At 53.4% G+C, this 17,381-nt stretch overlaps 1 protein-coding gene across 21 annotated transcripts in view; it reads right to left on the bottom strand.

The window, feature by feature from the left end:
- The window catches only part of PTPRS (protein tyrosine phosphatase receptor type S), a 166,005-nt gene that overhangs the window by 128,263 nt on the left and 20,361 nt on the right, over positions 1–17,381 (bottom strand). The window contains exon 1 of one of the 21 annotated variants that reach the window (XM_075444335.1): positions 11,869–11,944. The exons of the other annotated variants lie outside the window; for them this stretch is intronic. The gene's annotated coding sequence lies outside the window, so the exon portion shown is untranslated. Of the gene's footprint in view, positions 1–11,868; positions 11,945–17,381 lie in introns of those variants that run through there. 21 annotated transcript variants of the gene reach the window in all.

Genomic DNA, 17,381 nt, shown 5'->3' with positions numbered 1-17,381 from the left:
CTGCCCGAGCCCGTCCGTTTGATCTCCCTTTCCTCAGAACCTGGCAGGTTTTGCAGGCAGAGGAGAGGGCCCGAAGGGACGCAGCATACACGCAGCCCCGGGTCTGCAATACCACAGAAGCCATCTAAGCAAACAGTGCACTTCCCAACCTCCCTAAAAGCACCCTGCCATCAGGTAAACGGCCTAAAAATGGGGGTAGGCAACAGCGAAAGGCCCACTGCAGGACACGACTGTGCTCTATGCTGCATGAAAAGCAAAAGTCATCTATTTAAATACAAATATTAACCACTTCTACCTTGTCCCAGCTATTGCTCGCCACAAAGACTGGTTTTAGTTTTTACTCCAGCAACCCCTCAGAAAAAGGGTTTCCACATTTCACAACAGCACGCTTGGTAAACAGGGTAAGAAATTCTCCCAAAGCCATAGACTAAAACTCAAATAACTTGTGCAGCAAATGAGGCGGGGAACAGCCTATTAAATATCAGACACGACCAACTCCAAGCTTGCCTAGAAAGGCAGAATTTCCACCTACAAGCCTCACCTAGCCCTTACAAAGAGCCTGGGTGTTGGCACCTTTTGCCTCCCTGCTGTGGTTTTGTTTTCTGTGATATTTAAACAAACAAGCCCACTGCATATTTAGGCAGAAATGTTCCTACTTGCACCAGAGAAAGAGCAAGTTACTACAGCCCCTGCTTAAGCCAGCACAATTTTGAAGCCTACAAGGTGAGGTCAGGTTCATGCAGATATCAGATCCCGAAATCACACCCGAAACTCAGTACAAATACCAGCGTTAAAGAATAATTCGCCCTATAATGCATCTGTTTCACACACATGCTGCAGCAAAGGGGTAAACACAGTTTATTTTGATTGATTATCCATCGTGTAATGCAGAGCTATAATTCCATCAAGCCATCAAAGCGATTCGGCAATTATATAAATCATGGGAGGAACGTGCAAAGGGTTTGTCGTTAGAAACTCAAAATGGAATTTCCTCATATTATATTGCTGCATAGTGGCTTGTTTTTTTAATAATACACAGCCAGATTATTTTGGTTTCAAATTTGTTTACATGCCTCTTTCATATACCAATTCACTGGTTACTGCCGATGACAGATCCCATCAACATTAATAAGACATTTCATGCTGTCTTCCACTCTACAGGAAATTTCCAAAGCAAACTAACGCTGAAATGCAGGCGGCGTGATGAAAATCACACCCCGTGCCACACAACCCAACCCTGCAGAAATGGCTGAACCTCAATAATCCCAGCCGTGTGCAATTCACACGGAAAAGGACACTTCCCACTGTCAGCTGGGCTGTGATGAAGGATGCTACAGGGAGCCCTTCATACAGCTCAGGGTTCATTATTTATAACGTTACACAAAGCCTTTACTACTGAATAGATCTTGCGTGCGGACATAATTATATGTATAGGCATTATCATAATTAAATCTACAATAAAGTAAATAAGACAGTTTATGATGCATTATCCAGACACTGTCATCGAGTTTTTACACCTATTTAGTTCAAATTTAGTAGAACTGACAACCCCTAGCTCCAGGACATTCCCGATGGAAGCAGCTGCTTGAGGAGGTTTAACTCCGTGCGTATTCCCTCCCCTCCCCTCTCCTACGTGCCCATGATCCCGAGCAGGCTGGGGCAGAGCAAAGCCCTTGCAGAGCTCCCCAACGCTCACCCTCTTCCAGCCCAGAGCAGGAGCAAACCCAAAAACCCAGGCAAAAGGCCCCAAACCCGCAGCCTCTCCGATGCTGGTGCCAGCGGGCTTGGGCTCGACGGTCTCTGCTAATCCCAGCTGCAGAGACCACCCCTGCCTGAGACACAGCCCAGCTCCTGCGCTGAAAGCAAAATTACAGATTTGTAAGAGTTGAGGGCAAAACTCTCCCTGCCTTCAGAGAGAGCAGATCGCCTCTCACCGCTCTGCTCTCCCAGCCCAGCAGGGAACTGCCCGGGCAGAACACCACTGAAGCCACTGTCATTATTTGCCCTTTCATTTTTTTCTTTTTTCCTTTAAAGAGAAAAATAAATCCAACCACTCTGCTTGAATTGTGGCCCCTAAATCAGTATTTATAATCTGTCTTTTTGTGCTTTTTTGGGGAAAAAGGGAAAGAAAAAGCCATGCTGAGCTGTGCACTGAACAGCCACCCAAGATAAACCGAAGCAGCACTAAACACTGTGCTATTAAGTGAGAAAAGACTACAACTTTGATGTGACACTTGGCTGTTTGCTGGCACTATAAACTATTGCACACTAAAAAAGTTTGTTAAATGCTCCATAAACTTTAACACATTGCTGAAGCACTTCGAACCAAGAATTTTATTTGGCTATCCACAAAACCACGCTTCATAACAGGCAAAGAACAGCAAATGCATATTATTCTCTAGAAATTACAGGTACGGTTTAATTTCTAGAGTTCAAAACAGCAAAATTAATACAGGTAGATTTAAGAACTGCCTGAGAAGAAAGCACCCATGCCATGTCTGCCCTAGGAGGATAACTGAAGCCTCAAATAGCGATTACGTTTTTGGGGCTCACCCCTCCTCCAGTACCTCTGACCTTTGTATTTTGAGAAACAACCAACTCCTGGACATCCGGCAGCGCCAGGAGAACAGCGAAGCGCTAGAAGAGCTCCCTGCAAAAGCAAATCGCAAGGAAAAGGGCACAGAGTGTAGGCCACGCTTCACCTTTTCTGTGTATTTGCCTAGAGTTGCATTTCCAAAACTATTCCAGAAGATCTAAACCAGGGTATCGGCCAAGAAGCAAAATGCATCTTTAAAACACATCCCCAAATGTTTTAATATTAATGTTCATTCCTCACCACAAAGAAAGCAGGCCCTTTGTCATGATTTTGCCATTTTTCCCCCAAAGCAGGAGGGAAGACAATCAACTCCCCAAAGTGGGAATGAGGTGTGAAGCACCCCAGGAGCCACCCACAGCTCCCATCCCCCTGATCTCCATCAGAATCTCACACCGGACCGGAGACACATCCCAAAGCAAATTTTTTTCCAATGAAACTTGCTGAAAAACCTAAAATCCACCAGCTGGCTTAAGCATCATTGGCTTTGCATAAAACCTAAAGCCACTTTCAACATGTCACTCATCTTCCCTATTAAGCCTCGCGGAAGCTCTGCGCGGCGCAGCTCCCCGCTCACGGACAGACACAGATCTGGATGAGCCGCCCCGAGACACCAAACCCAGCCCCCGCACCCCTGCGCTTGCCCCTCGAGACCCCAGATGCAGGGGCCAGGGGAGGGCACAGCCACACATCCCCCCAGCCCACCCTGTCCGACCTCCCCGGCACATGGGCCACTGCCATTTTCTACTGGTTTATAGCAAGCGGTTACTCCAGCGCCGGCGCAAGGGAGAAGCAGGGATAGAAATTCATTTTGAATCACAACTATACCTGGGGCTAAATCTTTCGGATGGTGCGATTTACACATTCCCACCTCTCAGGGCAGTGCATAAAGCACAGCACAGGCCCATCATTCATTTCAGGATATTGCTCTGGAACGCGCTGTCAAGCAAGTGTTTCATGGCACACGAGCAAGGCTTGCTGCGAGGGACCGGGAGCGCTCAGCCAGTAGCACTTGGTGCTTCGTGTGATGCTCCACCTTTGGGGAGAGAAATGGACTCCTGGTAATGGACTACAATTCCTTCCCCTCCGGGAAGGCAACACTGCAACCATCAAACACGTCAGGCTGGAGGCAACGGTGATTCATCTCGTCCAGCACACCATCGCCGGCAGCACCCAAAACCAGACGCTTCAGAGGAATTACCTGTCTGGGTGATGTTTTTTCCCAGCTCCAAGCCACCACCACTCGGCAGAGGACCTGCAGCAGGGCTGGATCAGTGCGGTGGGGCAGGGACCACAGAGGAGCACTTGCCTACAGCATCCTGCAGCATCCAAGACACCAAATCCATTAACACTGGAGAAATGGCAGCAAAAAACCAAGTTTTCACTCCTCGGCGCCTACTCAATGCACTAAGTACAAGACCACAGAATCACAGAATGGTCGGGGTTGGCAGGGCCCTCTGTGGGTCACCCAGCCCAACCCCCTGCTGAAGAAGGGTCACCCACAGCAGGCTGCACAGCACCGCGTCCAGGCGGGGCTGGAATATCTCCAGAGAAGGAGACTCCACAGCCTCCCTGGGCAGCCTGGGCCAGGGCTCCGTCACCCTCAGAGGGAAGAAGTTCTTCCTCGGGTTCAGCTGGAGCTTCCTCGGCTTCAGTTTGTGCCCGGTGCCCCTTGTCCTGTTGCTGGGCACCACTGAACAGAGTCTGGTCCCATCCTCCCAACCCCCACCCTGCAGATATTTAGAGGCATTTCTAAGGTCGCCTCTCAGCCTTCTCTTCTCCAGGCTGAACAAGCCCAGCTCCTTCAGCCTCTCCTCGTAGGAGAGATGCTCCAGTCCCCTCATCATCCTCGTAGCCCTCCGCTGGACTCTCTCCAGTAGCTCCTCATCTTTCTTGAAGTGGGGAGCCCAGAACTGGACACAGCACTCCAGATGAGGCCTCACCAGGGCAGTGTAGAGGGGAAGGAGAACCTCCCTCGACCTGCTGGCCACGCTCCTCCTGATGCACCCCAGGATGCCATGAGAGCACTCCAAGGAGAACAGGACCCATAGGATTCTGCAGTACAGGGGCTGGGGAGGTCAGAGCCTTCCTGGCTACCGGGGCCCATCTCCAGCAGGAGTTTACCCACCTGGGAAGCCCGGAGCAGCCTGAACTCCTGCAATGTCTCCTGCCTGCATGCTTGAGGCTGCGGCCTTCAGCCCCAGCGCAGACGCCAGGTCTTGGTTAGTGAAATAATCCTTTGAATTCAAGCAGCTCCCATTCCACAGAACAACACAGCTCTTCGCTTCCCAGCACGCATTTTTGCAGGGAGTTCTGCCCTCCTCTCCCCCTCCCCCAAATTTTTCTGCCTTTTGCTCCTAAAGTTCAAATAAACGCTTTTTCAAGATGGCAGTTGTAACTTTATCCCTTATTTTCATTTTCCTTTTTTGAGACCAGTGTTTTAAGGCTTTCCAACTTCGGAAAACTTGTAGACACAAGACTTGCTGCATTATAGTGACCCTTAGCCACCACTTTGGTCAACACAGAAAATAAATCAAAATTCAAAAGGCCGTTCAATAGCCTTGACATTATGGCTACAGCAACACAAGGAAAGACAAAAGATTCCCCCAGTCCAAATCTCCAACACCCCTTAGGTGTCTCTCATGCTTTGCAGTACCTCCCTCATCTCCGTCTCACAGTTTCCTTCGCCGCAGGTGAATTTTCTACTCCTCTCCACTTTGAATTCTCTCGATTTCCGCTGGAAAGGTGGGAAGAAAAAAAAAAATCGCCCACGAAGGCTTAGGAAGGGCTGTTTTACACCCCAAGCACCGAGCTCGCTGCCTGCCCGCGTCTGGCGGGCGGAAGGGAGCTGTGTGCAGGGCAGCTGAATGTCCCTCCCCGCACGCAACAAAGCCAGCCCCAAACAAAACCGATATTTACGGCACACGCGTAGCCCCAAAACACGAATCAAAGGCCTGAGCGTGCCTCCCCGAGAGCCGACCTCACCGCAGCAGCGTTTCCAGGAGGCAAAGCCAGCAGACATTCAATCTTCCGGGCAGTTTTTACACGTGGATTTGGATCCTCAAAGATGGCGCTGGTCAGAGATTGGATTTCACTGTGACCATTCCTCGAGGTCCCCATTTCGGCCAGCTCCCCGTGACCCTCGCAGGTATGCAAACCCTCTGCTCTTGCAGGCAGACAAGGGACAGGGTATTTCCACCCATGCACAGACACTGACTGGCACCAAGGGTTCAGGGAAAGGACCATCCTGGACATCCCAGCGATACCCGCAGGAGGTTGGTCCTACCCCAAGAAAAATAGCTATTTTCCCCTTTCCAGACCAGAGCGTATTGAAGTATCTGCCCTCCGGGGAAGCTTTTAAAAAACAGGATTTTCTTTCCTACTCCTTCGCTCAAGGAGATCAGGGGCAGGAGACCCCCAACATCCCCCTCCTCCTGCTCCAGCAGCTCAAAAGCTGCCGATTCCCGGCACAGCCCATCTGGTGCCCACGGGGACAGACAGACAGACAAGAAACAGGCAAACTACCCAGATCCTGTAACAGAGCATGGTGAGAGGCTGCTGCTCGCTTCCTTAAGTAAAGGATAAAGTTTTAATTTAAGCTGATCTCTGGGGAGAGCAGGAGGTTATTGAATCCATAGGAAGCAGCAGGGAACGAATCGAGTGACCCCGAGGGCAGGCACAAGCAACCAGGATTCCCAAGGGTTACAAAGCTGGGGGCACAGACCGGCACCAGATTTGCTGCAGATTTTTTTCATCCCCTGCTCCGGATGCACACACATTTCCCTTGTGCTGCCTTACAGAGCAAAAAATGTCATTTCTTTGGGAAAACTGGAAAGACTATTTTCTTCCCAATCCTTCCCCCTCTGCGAATCCTCCCCCCTTTGCAGTTTGCAGAAAAGTGCCCCTAATCCCCAAATTCTCTCTCTACCTGCAGCAAGAGCTGAAACCCTACCCGTCCCCTCCCCCAGCCCTCCGACCACACTAATCCATCAAATTCCCTGGCCTCGCAGCCCACCCCCAGCCCGGACAGCAGCAAGCCTGGCACCAGATGTCCACTGACAAAGGCAGCACCAAGCATCAAAAAGCAATCGCCCCATCACCCCTGGGCCAACGGGGCCCCTGGGCCAAAAGCAAATCCGCAGCGTATCAACCTGCCTGCGTGGCCAAGCATCGTTCTGCTGCTGCACAGCCCCGGCACCAGCGCGCCGGAGCGGGGCCACAGCCCTCGCCGGGGACACGGTGACAAAACTCCAGCCACAGGCGAGCCCACCGAAGGGTTACAATTCCCCCTCTTGGATCAGGGATTTAAACAGGGGTCACTGATGGAGAATAAAAGGGATTTAAAAAAAAAAAAATCAAAACCCAAGCAAGACATCTGTGCTCTGTCCACACGACGGCTGAAGCAGCATTAGCAGCGACTTTGTTTAAATATGACTGTTGCAAACCTCTTCCCGGCATCCTCCTCGCTGCCTGCCAGAAGGATTTTGCTAGCCAAACCACGCTCCAGATTAGCCATCTGGATTATCTGTATTTGCTAAACCCGACCGCAAACCGGCCTTTAAGACAACCCACCCATCTCCAGTGATCTGTTCATAGAAAGAAAAGTGGAGCGGGGGGAATAATCTCCACTCCACATCCTCAGTAACTTCAAACACACCGATTTTTTTACTCTTTCTTCCCTTTTTCTTCTGTTTGTGGGAGTTTGGTACTATCGATTCCAGCACCAGGGCGTGCTACTTGCATCAGCCTCCTCTGTCCAGTCCCGCTGGGCAGTTTACAGCCTCAACCCCCATCCTTCTTTCACAAATGCAATTTCAAGCTTTCCCACATTTCCCGCAGAGAAACAGGAGCCGCAACTTGCCGGCAGGCACAGACCGTCCCAACACCGCGCTGCAGGGACAGGCTGTGCATGTAAAAGCCTCGCCTGAAACCCGTCCCGAAAAAAACTGCGTTAACGGAGCCAGCCCAAGCGCAAAACTCAGCGCCTTGCCAAAGCAGAGCAACGCCCCATTTCTACAAGTAATTATTTGCAACAGACTCCCCAGCCGGCTTTTGAAACAGCTCCAGCTAATGGTTTCCCTGATTTGCACTGGAAGAGCATCTCTCCTCCCTCCCACACCCGGAGCATCCCTGCGCCGCGGGACAGCCCCTGCCTCCCCAGCCACCCACGCTCCCAGCTCCTCCACAGCTCCCAGACAAATCCTCGCACGGCTCAAGGTGCCGAGGCTTAGGGGAAATTTGAACTGTCATTTTTCCTATTACACCCAGGTTTAGTGCTGCTGTTACAGCATCATTTTATTTATGGTATTACTTCTGTCATTGTAACGATCCTACATAAATTCCACGTACCGATTCCGCAACAATACTTGCTGCTATTATAATAATGATCCCATCTGAATGGCACAGGTACCATTATCAGAAAATCTGTTTGTAATAGAGAATCCACTCTAAAAAGAGGCATTACGCCCAAATGAACTATTTAAGAATTACCATAAACAGGGGTCTAGCCTCAATTCCCTTAGCTGCAGCGGGCTGCTTCCTGCGTTATCGTAAATAGTCAAAATTAACAGGTAAGTCAGTCATCCTGTGATGGGGGAGCTGATGCTGAAACGGAGCACTGTGTGGCTTCCTCACATGAATAAAACCTGCCTCCGCACAGATTTCAACAAAGAATTTTTGCAACGCACTTACTAAGTGCTAATGAGAGCACTAATCAGGACACAGAGAAACTGAAACACATCCTTCCAAATCCATGAAAGAGTTATCCGCAAATAGCACAGAAAGGCAGAAGAGCTTCTTTAAAAACCCAAACTCACAAAAGCACACGTGAGCTCACGCAAAATTAAGGCAGCTGTCACTTTGGAAACGACAGAAAATGCGTAGGAAAAATAAAGGTGTTGTAGGGTTCAGTTCGACAGATCTCCATCCCTGCAGCAGCCCGCGCACGTTCACAGCTCCCAGGTGCCTCCTGATTCAGGAGGTTTCGCCTACCGCAACAGTTATTATTCCTACAAAATACTCTGGAAGGGCAGCTACTCCTTCAAAGCAAGCTTGTAACAGATGTTTTCTCACCATCAGCATCTGAACAAACACAGTGTCTCACACCTTCCATGGCCCCTAATTTTACCAGTCCATTCTTCACACCCGCGAAAGCAGCATGAAATAAATTCAAATGTAACAAGATTACACTTCCCCGGTGCCACAGGACACTCTGCAATCTCTGCCCAGTCCGACAGCAAAGCCTCGCTGGGGACTAAAGCATACCTGGGGTTCAAAATCGCTTCAAACAGAGGGCAGAGGATGGCTTGGCAGAGTGGGATCGAGTGCCTTTCATCTCCAGGTGACTGGTTAAAGATGCAGCCCAGGTGAGCAGCATCTACAAAGTCGTTACTACACAGGGAACACACAGAAGCCAGCATGAAACGAGTAAGTGGCTTCAACACAGCTCTGCGCAGACCAGTGTCAGACAACTTGTCACTCCTACACCCGGCATCGCGGGACAGCCCCTAGAAAGGCACCAAGGATGGGTCCGTGCAACCTCGATTTTCTCCTTTACACGCAGCCGGGTGACACCGGCACTGCTGCTCTTTCTTGGCCCGCGCCCACATGCAGCAGACACGGACCCTTGAGCAGCAATCAGAGATACCGGGTCTATTCCTGGACTCGCTGCGGGAGCCTGGGCAAGCCCCACTGCTGCTGTGCCTCGTCTCTTTTTGGCCAAACGATTCAACCCGTGGCTCTTCAGCGCTTTTCACTGGTCGACCCTAAAACACTTTACAGAAAAGAGTTACGCATCGCTATTCCCATTTTACAGACAAGGAAGCTAGCAGATTGCCATTTCCCCAAGGCTGTTTTTCTGGCACGCTCCTTAGAGATTAAATCTAGTGAAATAGCTGTGCCGTACAAGAATCTGTGCCCACAGGCCAGACTCAACAGCGAGGGTAAAGAGGGTGTTTGAAACTCGCTGTGATCAAGGTGAAGAAACATAATAAAACACCATATCCTGCTTTTCCAGCTCTGCAGGGTAATGAGGGATTTCCTCATATACCTGCTGCAACTGTCACCTTTGCAGGAATTTAGTACCTAATACTAAATTCACCCTCTGTCTGCACACTGAACCTTCAGACGGTTTATTTTGGTACCTACACATCCCAAAAAAACTATAGGCATCTCTTCCAACTCAAAAGCACAACTGGGCCTTCTCTGCTTTCATCGCCTTTGAAAAATCACTGCTTTGCCTGTTGCAGAGCAGCCGGACCGCGGAGCTGGAGCCCCAACGCTCCCGCATTTCCACTCCGACTGGCAGAAAGATTTGGAACTCGCGTCCACGCTTCTCCTGGAGGTGAAGGACCTCTTTCCACACTAGGGATCAATGCCACATTCCCAAGATGATAAAAGACACCTTCCCTTCTACTTGGCAAGTTCTTGGAGCGGTAACATGGAAGGACAGTGAGCGTTATGGTTTCTACTCCAGGGATGAAAAGCGGCAGAGGAAAGCGCAGCGCCGGAGCTGCCATTCTCTGTGCAGACCTCTTCTCCAGCTCAGACCCTGGTGTGGGACCACCTCGTTTAGCCGGAGCTGCCCTCCAAGCCAGCCTTACTCGCCATCCTCGCGCCCACATCCCAGCACGCTCCTCCGCAAGAAGTCAGAGGGTGGCTTGAAAGGCACCAATTAACTCCAGGCGCTCGTTACATTAGAGAAAACACAGAAAGTGTTCAAATAGCTTGATTAGCTCAAACGCAGAATTTTCACTTCCTCCTTTTTGGTGAAAAAAAAACCAAACCCACCCCAACCAACTGTGTAAGCCTGTAAATAAATACTAGCCTTGTAAAATACACAGGCTGCCAAGCCCCTCTGCAGCCAGGAACCGACCAGCCGTGGACTGCAGACTGCACCCCTCCAACACCGAGCTAGTTACCAGAGAAGAAAAATTCCTCAGTGCAGGTGGTTAGTTATTCTCCGAACGTCTCTTTTCAGCAGATGTTCCTCTGTTCCGCGTGTGGTGATCCCAGCGCGCCTGATTTTGTGATTTCTCCTCTGCTAAGTGACGTTTTCAGGAAAAGGAGAATGAAGGGATAGCAAGATGCAGCTATACAAAGCACGGGCTAGAAAATCCTCTTTTTAAGAGGGGAACTGTAGTGTTAATGTTTGAAACTGCTTTTCATATATAGTAATCATCAGCTGAATCTTTGCATTTTTGTCCTTAACTGCTGGAGAGTTCTCTGCCAAAGAACAATATAAATTTAAATTCAAGTGTTCCTTTAACTGCCTTGAGTCAGACCAGCTGCTGCAAATTCAAAGTTAGAGCCTTGATGTAAAAGTTACCTGCAAAATTAAAGTATTTTGCCTTTGCCAGAGCAAGGAAGAAACCATAAAGTGATAAAATATGGCCATTTCTCAGGAAGGTTCCAGCCATGCAGTTCCCATAACAAAATGGAGCATTTTTTTCCCTCTTATGTTTCTAAAATTACACATTTTAGATGAATCTGCATCTTGAGCTTGAGCAGTAGTACAACGGCTTGCAGGCAAGCCATATAAAACCGAGAAAGCGAGTTACATTTTAAACCTGGGAACGGAGCGCAGAAGTTGAGCACTGTTTACAGTGAATGAATTTTCTCCGTTACTCCAACGCTCCAAGCCCGCGTCCTGCCCCGCGCTGCGCAGAGCATCGCGCAGGCGACTGCCGCGGACCCGGGCTGCCTCCCGCTCCGCAAAAAATAACCAGGCATCTCCAGCATGGAAAGAAACCCCAAACATGCAGTAAAAGAGGTAATTTGGAGAAAAGGGTGAGCTGGGGAGCCGGCCCTCGGTAAGGCAGGCAGCGCTCCCCGCCCGAGCCGCGGGTGCTGGATGCGGTTTTCACACTTTTGTCTCTGGTTTTGCAGCAAAACGCTGCCGTGAGCCACGGGCTGGGGGGGGGGGTCCCCCCTTCCCGCTCCCTCACGCCGGCCCAGCCGCCGCCAGCGCTCCCCTCCCCGCCGCTCGCAGACCCAGCCCGGCCAACCGACCGGCCCAGAAACGGGTACTCCCAGGCACCGGGGGGAGCCCAGGGGGCACCGGGGGGAGCCCAGGGGGCGGCGGGACCCCCGCGGGGCCGGTCCCTCCTCGCCGCTCCCTCAGGCCCCGGGCCCGACCCGCGCACGGAGCGCCCCGGGGTGGGGGGGTGGGGGGGATGCTTCCCCTTCTTAAGAATGAGGAGAAAAAATTAAAATTTTTAAATCAAAGCGGCTGGTTCGAGTCTGGTCCCGGCTCCGGGGGGGGGGCAGGCACTTACCGGGAGGGGAGCGGCCGTCCCACCCGCGGCGCGACCGGGCCCACGGGCGCCGCGACCCCGCCGAGCAGCCCCGCCGCGGCCCGGGCGGAGGGGGCGGGGTCGGGGCGGGGCCGGGCCGCGGGGCCCAGCGTGCGGGGGGGGGGGGGGGGGGCGGGGGAGGCCCGGGCCGGGGGAGCGCCGCAGCCCGACGGGCCCCTCACAGCCCGGGTTCCCCCCGCCTGGGCCCGGGTTCCTGCCCCGGGGCCCCTGGAGCTGAGCCCTTGGGGTGCCCCCCCTTGCCTGGCCTTGGGGTCCCCCGTCGTCCCCCCCCAGCCTGGCCACGGAGGGTCTCCCGAGCCAGGCCCTTTGGGGTCCGTCCCCCCGGACAAGCTCCCCTCACAGCCTTTTTCCCATAACTCACACAGTACTCCCCAAAATAAAAAGCAAAAGCCCCCCTCGCCCTCCCACACCACTCCTGCCAACACCCCCGGCCATGCCACCATCACCCCCCCCCCCCCAGGCAGCCGCTCGCCCGAGGGGGAAACTGAGGCACGGTTCCATCCCCTCGGCCAGCACACCCCGGCTCTTCCCTCGGCCGATGCCGGCTGAACCCCCCGAACCCCACCCAGAGCTCACAGCCCTGGGCACGGGGCAGGGTGGCGTGGGCCCCCGCCAGCCCGGCGCGGAGCCGACAGGGACGGGGTGCTGACCCCCGCCTTGAGAGCTTCGGCAACGCAAAGCCCAGCGCCGCTCGTCGGGTCCTGGCTACCTCGGCTCCGGCTCTGCGATCAGGCAAACTTCCACCTCCCAGCGCTTTAAAAAAAAAGGAGGGGGGGAAAAAAAAAGAAAAGAAAACCCAATGACAAAAGCCACAACCTTCTTCATTTATTTTTCATGGAGCTCCGCAGACGTGCAAAGCTCTTGCAGCCATCTGTAAAGAGAGGAGGTAATTCCTAGCCTGAGGACTTTATATTTTAAATAAGACATAAATGCAGCAAGAGAGGACAGCGCAGCGAAAGGCGAGAGGGGGTGTGCAACAAAAGGGTTTCTTCAGAGAGATTAGGATATGGCGATGGCTACATATACGCCTTTGCATGGACTCTCTACAGGATTTCAGAGCAGCTCTCTTATCTCTGGGCAGGAACAAAACACTCCGTACTTGCTCTTTTCCAAATCGAACCAACAAGCTGGAACCAAACAAAACCCCCAAACAACAAAATCACAACAACAAAATGCCTTCTCTCCCCTCCCCTCTCGATTTTGCCTATTTTTTTTTTTTTCCACACAGATATTTTGCCTGTTTTTTGGGTGTGTTTTTTTTTTTTGAAACCTCGGGGTTGAAAATCCTCGGTCATTTGGGAATTCTCGGAGCCAGCGACCGGAGCGGGGCTGAGCGCAGAGAGGCTCTTGGCAGGCCCCAGCGCGGAGAGGGCTGCGCTGGAGCATGTGCCTGGGAGAAGGGGGGGACGCGGGGGGCAAAGGAGGCCACATACATTTTTAGAAGAAGAAGAAAAAAAAAAAGAAATTTCAAAAGGGAAAAAAAATAAAAAGCGTCACCGAGGCCTGCCTGGCGCGCACGCCAGCTCTGGGGGCTGGGAGCGGGGGAGCGCGGGGAGGAGAAAGGCTGGGTGGATGGAAGTGAGGATCCAGATTGAAAACAGATGGGATTTTTCTTGCCAACCTGACATCCGAGACCGCGGGAGGCGGGGTACGACTTCCCCTTTGGAAAGGCTGGCAGCCAAGAGATATGGCGGGGAGGGGGGCCCCGAAAAATCCCAGTTTGGTTTCAAACCCCCTCTTGCTGGGGCTCCCTGCATGGCAGAGAGGAGCCCGCTGGAGCTGGGTTGTTTTTAATACTTTGAGAGATTTGATTTTACCATTAAGTGTCTGATTCATCTGTTCCTGCCTGCTGGAGCTAAGCCCAGCCTGGCAGTTCATACTTGCCCTAGGAGACGTTTTAGGGGCATTTTGCACCCACACAGATCCCTCCGCACGCGCACACGAGGGGAGCTCGCAGACGCGCGCAGAAACAGCCCCGTGCACGCCTTCGCCCTCCCGCACGGCACGCTGCGGCCGGCGTCAACCCGCAGCGAAACACGGCCCACAACCTCCGCCCAGGGTCGCGCTGGGATGCGGCAAACCCACGCTCGAGCGCGGCTGCTGAGATCCACACTTCCACGTAAAGGAGGCAGCAGAAACCACTGGAAAACCTCACACCGCTTGGTACAGCCCCGGGCACCGCAGCGGGGAGCCACCAGCAGCCCAAGCTGCCCAGGTTTGAAGAAGCTGCAAACAAACGATGCAACAGCCCCGACGTGACTTAGCGGTGATTCAACCCTGGGGTCTGTCTGGGGCTGGTTTGGGGCAGCTCCCACCCTGGGTCGCACCTCCCGCTTCGCCCCCCCATCCACGCTGCAGTGCAAGAGGGAGCGGCTGGCGCAAACCCCACCCGGTCTGCAACACCGGGGCTGGAGGGGACCCCGGTGACACGGGGACGCAGGGGCCACACGAGGCCCCGTGCCCAGCGCCGCGTTTTGGGATAAAGCTTGCCGCAGGACAGCAAAAGGCTGCCCGACGTACACGCAGCGACTGGCCAAGCCGCCCCTCCGGCAGAGCACGCGCGTCCCCCGGGCCTGGCAGCGACGCGGGGTCCGTGCCACCCCGGGGACTTCACAGCTACTTCACAAACCAGAAACAAAAAGTTAATGGTGCGGGCTTGACCACATATTTTCCAGGGGCTCTGGGAGACCGGCTCTCCGCAAGCCGGCTAACACACACTCTTTTCATTCAGAGCTTTAAATACCCAATTGTGTCTGTTTTCAGCATGCTCATTTTTAGCATTTTAATGATATGGTCCCCGGCTCTCGCCCTCCTTGGATTGGCCGCAGCGTGGGGGTTTTTTTTTTCTTTTTTTTTTTTTAACTCCTTTTTAACATCTTGCAGAGTGAGAGGGGAAGGGGGTTAGCAAGAGGTCACACATTTCTCCCAAGCCAAGTGTTTTTCCAGCAGGCAGGGGGTCCTGCCGGGGACGAAGACGGACCAGCCCCTCCGGCTGCCAGCACCGCACCTTCCCCTGCGGGTCCCCAGCGCAGGCGCAGCATGGGCACGCTGCCCTCGCCGGAGCGCTTCGGGAAGGGGCACGGTCCAGGCATGCTTCCCAGGACAGACGGTGGGCAGCAGCACCCGTCCCCACTCCCCGGCACAGCCGAAACCTCGCTCACCACGACCAGCCCTGGAAGAGTGGGTTTGGGGTTTCCCACTGCAATCGCTTTCCCTCCATCCCGCGTAGCCAGAGCTCTCCTGTGATTCCTGTGATTCCTTGGGCCCCGCGGACAGGCTTTTTGCTTGGCTGCGCTGCTCTGCTCACAGCTGGGCAGAAGAGCCCATCCGCAAGCAGTGCCTGCTCCCAGCCCGGCTCCCCAGGTCGCACTTGGGTGCCCAGCACCTGCCTCACGTGCCCCCGTTCATGCCTTTGGCCTGTTGGATCAGCTCTGCCTTTTCCACTGGAAAGCTCCCAAAGAGGCTTCAGACGCGTTACAGCACAGCTCAAAGACTCGACCGGGAACTACAGGGAGCCCCGAGACACAAAGGCACCCCGGGACCCCAAACCCCAACACCTGGAGCTGTCCCCAGAGCCACCGCGCCGTGCCACCTCCCTGGCACGAAGCAGACACAAACCAAAGCGGCAGCTGCCGATTTCAAACAGTCGGCTGCAAAACCAACCCCAGCTTTGCCACCACCTCTGAAGCGGCTCGCTACGCCGCCCGGAATGCCCATGGAGGGGTACGGGCTTGGCCGCGGGTGCACGGGGCTCAGCTTGGCTCCGCACCGCAGGCAGTCGTCACAGCACCGACACAGCAAAGCTGCTTCGGGTCCGGGGTCAGCTTCAGCATCTCCACCCAGCTCTGGCTGTAAATCATCTGGAGCGCCCTGCACACCCTGGTCGGCACCGACAGAGCCACGAGGCTGCAGGAGACTCGAGGCTGCACCGGAGAGGAACCGAAGGTGCAGACCCTGCACTGTGTTTCCTCTGTCCCTTAGCAAACACCCACATTTCCCCCTTGCCCAAGCACACCCAGCCCTGCTTGCTTTAGCACGTGCCGCTGAGACCCAGCTCTTGGCCCAGACCAGCCCCGAGGGATGTCCTTTCCTCCCATCCCCATCACCCCACATCAATATTCAACGTTTTCCCCAGCCCCTCTCCCCCAGCTCTCCAAACACATCATGTCCCTACTAACCATCCTTCACAGGGTGCTTCAACATCAGCCGCTCAGCGGAGTCGGTTTTTTTTCCCCGACAAGTAATATCAAAATTATATTTATTAAATTTGCTCTCTAAGTCCCTCAATCTGCTCCGTAATACAGTGAATCTGCAAGGTGGTTTCACTGATCCCGCCTCAATGAGACCAGATTAACGCAGATGATCCCGGCTTTGCGGCTCCCTCGTCGCAGGGAGGGTCAGAGGTTGTGCAGAGAGGCAAAACCCGCTGGCATCGCCGCTGCGGCCGAGCCGGAGGAAATCACGTGGCCTCTGAAAATGATTTCCGAGGTTAATTCCAGGTGGGAAGGAGGGAGCACTCAGCATGGACACGCAGCAACTTTTAAGTCTTCCGAAAACCCGTTTGGCTGTTTATTTCAGGTTCTCTTGCTCTTATCTCCCTCCTTAAGCGCATTGATTGTACCTGCCCCCATCCCGCTCCCCAGCAAGAAGCCCATTAAATCTAAACTTAGCTCCAGAAAGGTTCATCAGATCCATTATCTCTGCATTCAACTAAATTATGAAAATCATTAAGATAAGGAGGCATGGAGCCGATTAGTTTCCTGGAGAGGATGCCTTAAAGTTTTTTTTCCTTCTGCTTCCACATTTAATTACCTTAAGTTTCCCAGTATTTAATACCATTTATTAAACCTTTAATACATAAAAACAAAATAGAACAACAACAAACCCACTGCTGGTTGCCTTCAGGAAGGGTGCAGAGCCAGGGTGTGGAGCAGCATCTGTTCCCCCATCCCCTTCCCCGCTTGGGTCACGCAGAGGCCCCGATCCTGCCGCAACGCGTGGACCCCCGCAGCCGAGCTGGAGCTGTGCTCATGCGGGATGCATCCATTAATTAAAACATTAAGGATGTGGCCTGGGGTCCACGCAAAGGGAAAGGGAGCAGCGCCGGCCCAGGGTCCTCCCCTCGGCTCCCCTGAGCCAGGCTGGTCCCTGAGCTGGCTCCCGGGAGCTTTGCCACCACCCGGGGGGGATGACACAAAAAGCAGCAGAGCTCTGGGAACTCTTACCTATTTTTTTCTGAAACTGCAGGAGCACAGTTTAATCCGCGATGCCACCACACCCGGAAAGCCCCAGCGGGGCCGGTACTCCCACAGGTACGCACACACGGATCCTTGCTCCGTTATTAGTGTCATTTTTTGGATAGATGCTATTTTAGGAAATTGATAGCAAGCCTATGGAAACAGCAACCCCCCCCCATGCTTGAAGCAAGGTCAATGCGAAGCATTAGCGGCTCTCTGGCTGCATTTTGCCTTCCC

Source organism: Opisthocomus hoazin, chromosome 27 (genome assembly GCF_030867145.1).
Source record: "Opisthocomus hoazin isolate bOpiHoa1 chromosome 27, bOpiHoa1.hap1, whole genome shotgun sequence".
Taxonomy (NCBI): Eukaryota; Metazoa; Chordata; class Aves; order Opisthocomiformes; family Opisthocomidae; genus Opisthocomus; species Opisthocomus hoazin.
This window is presented reverse-complemented; position numbering and strand designations above follow the sequence as displayed.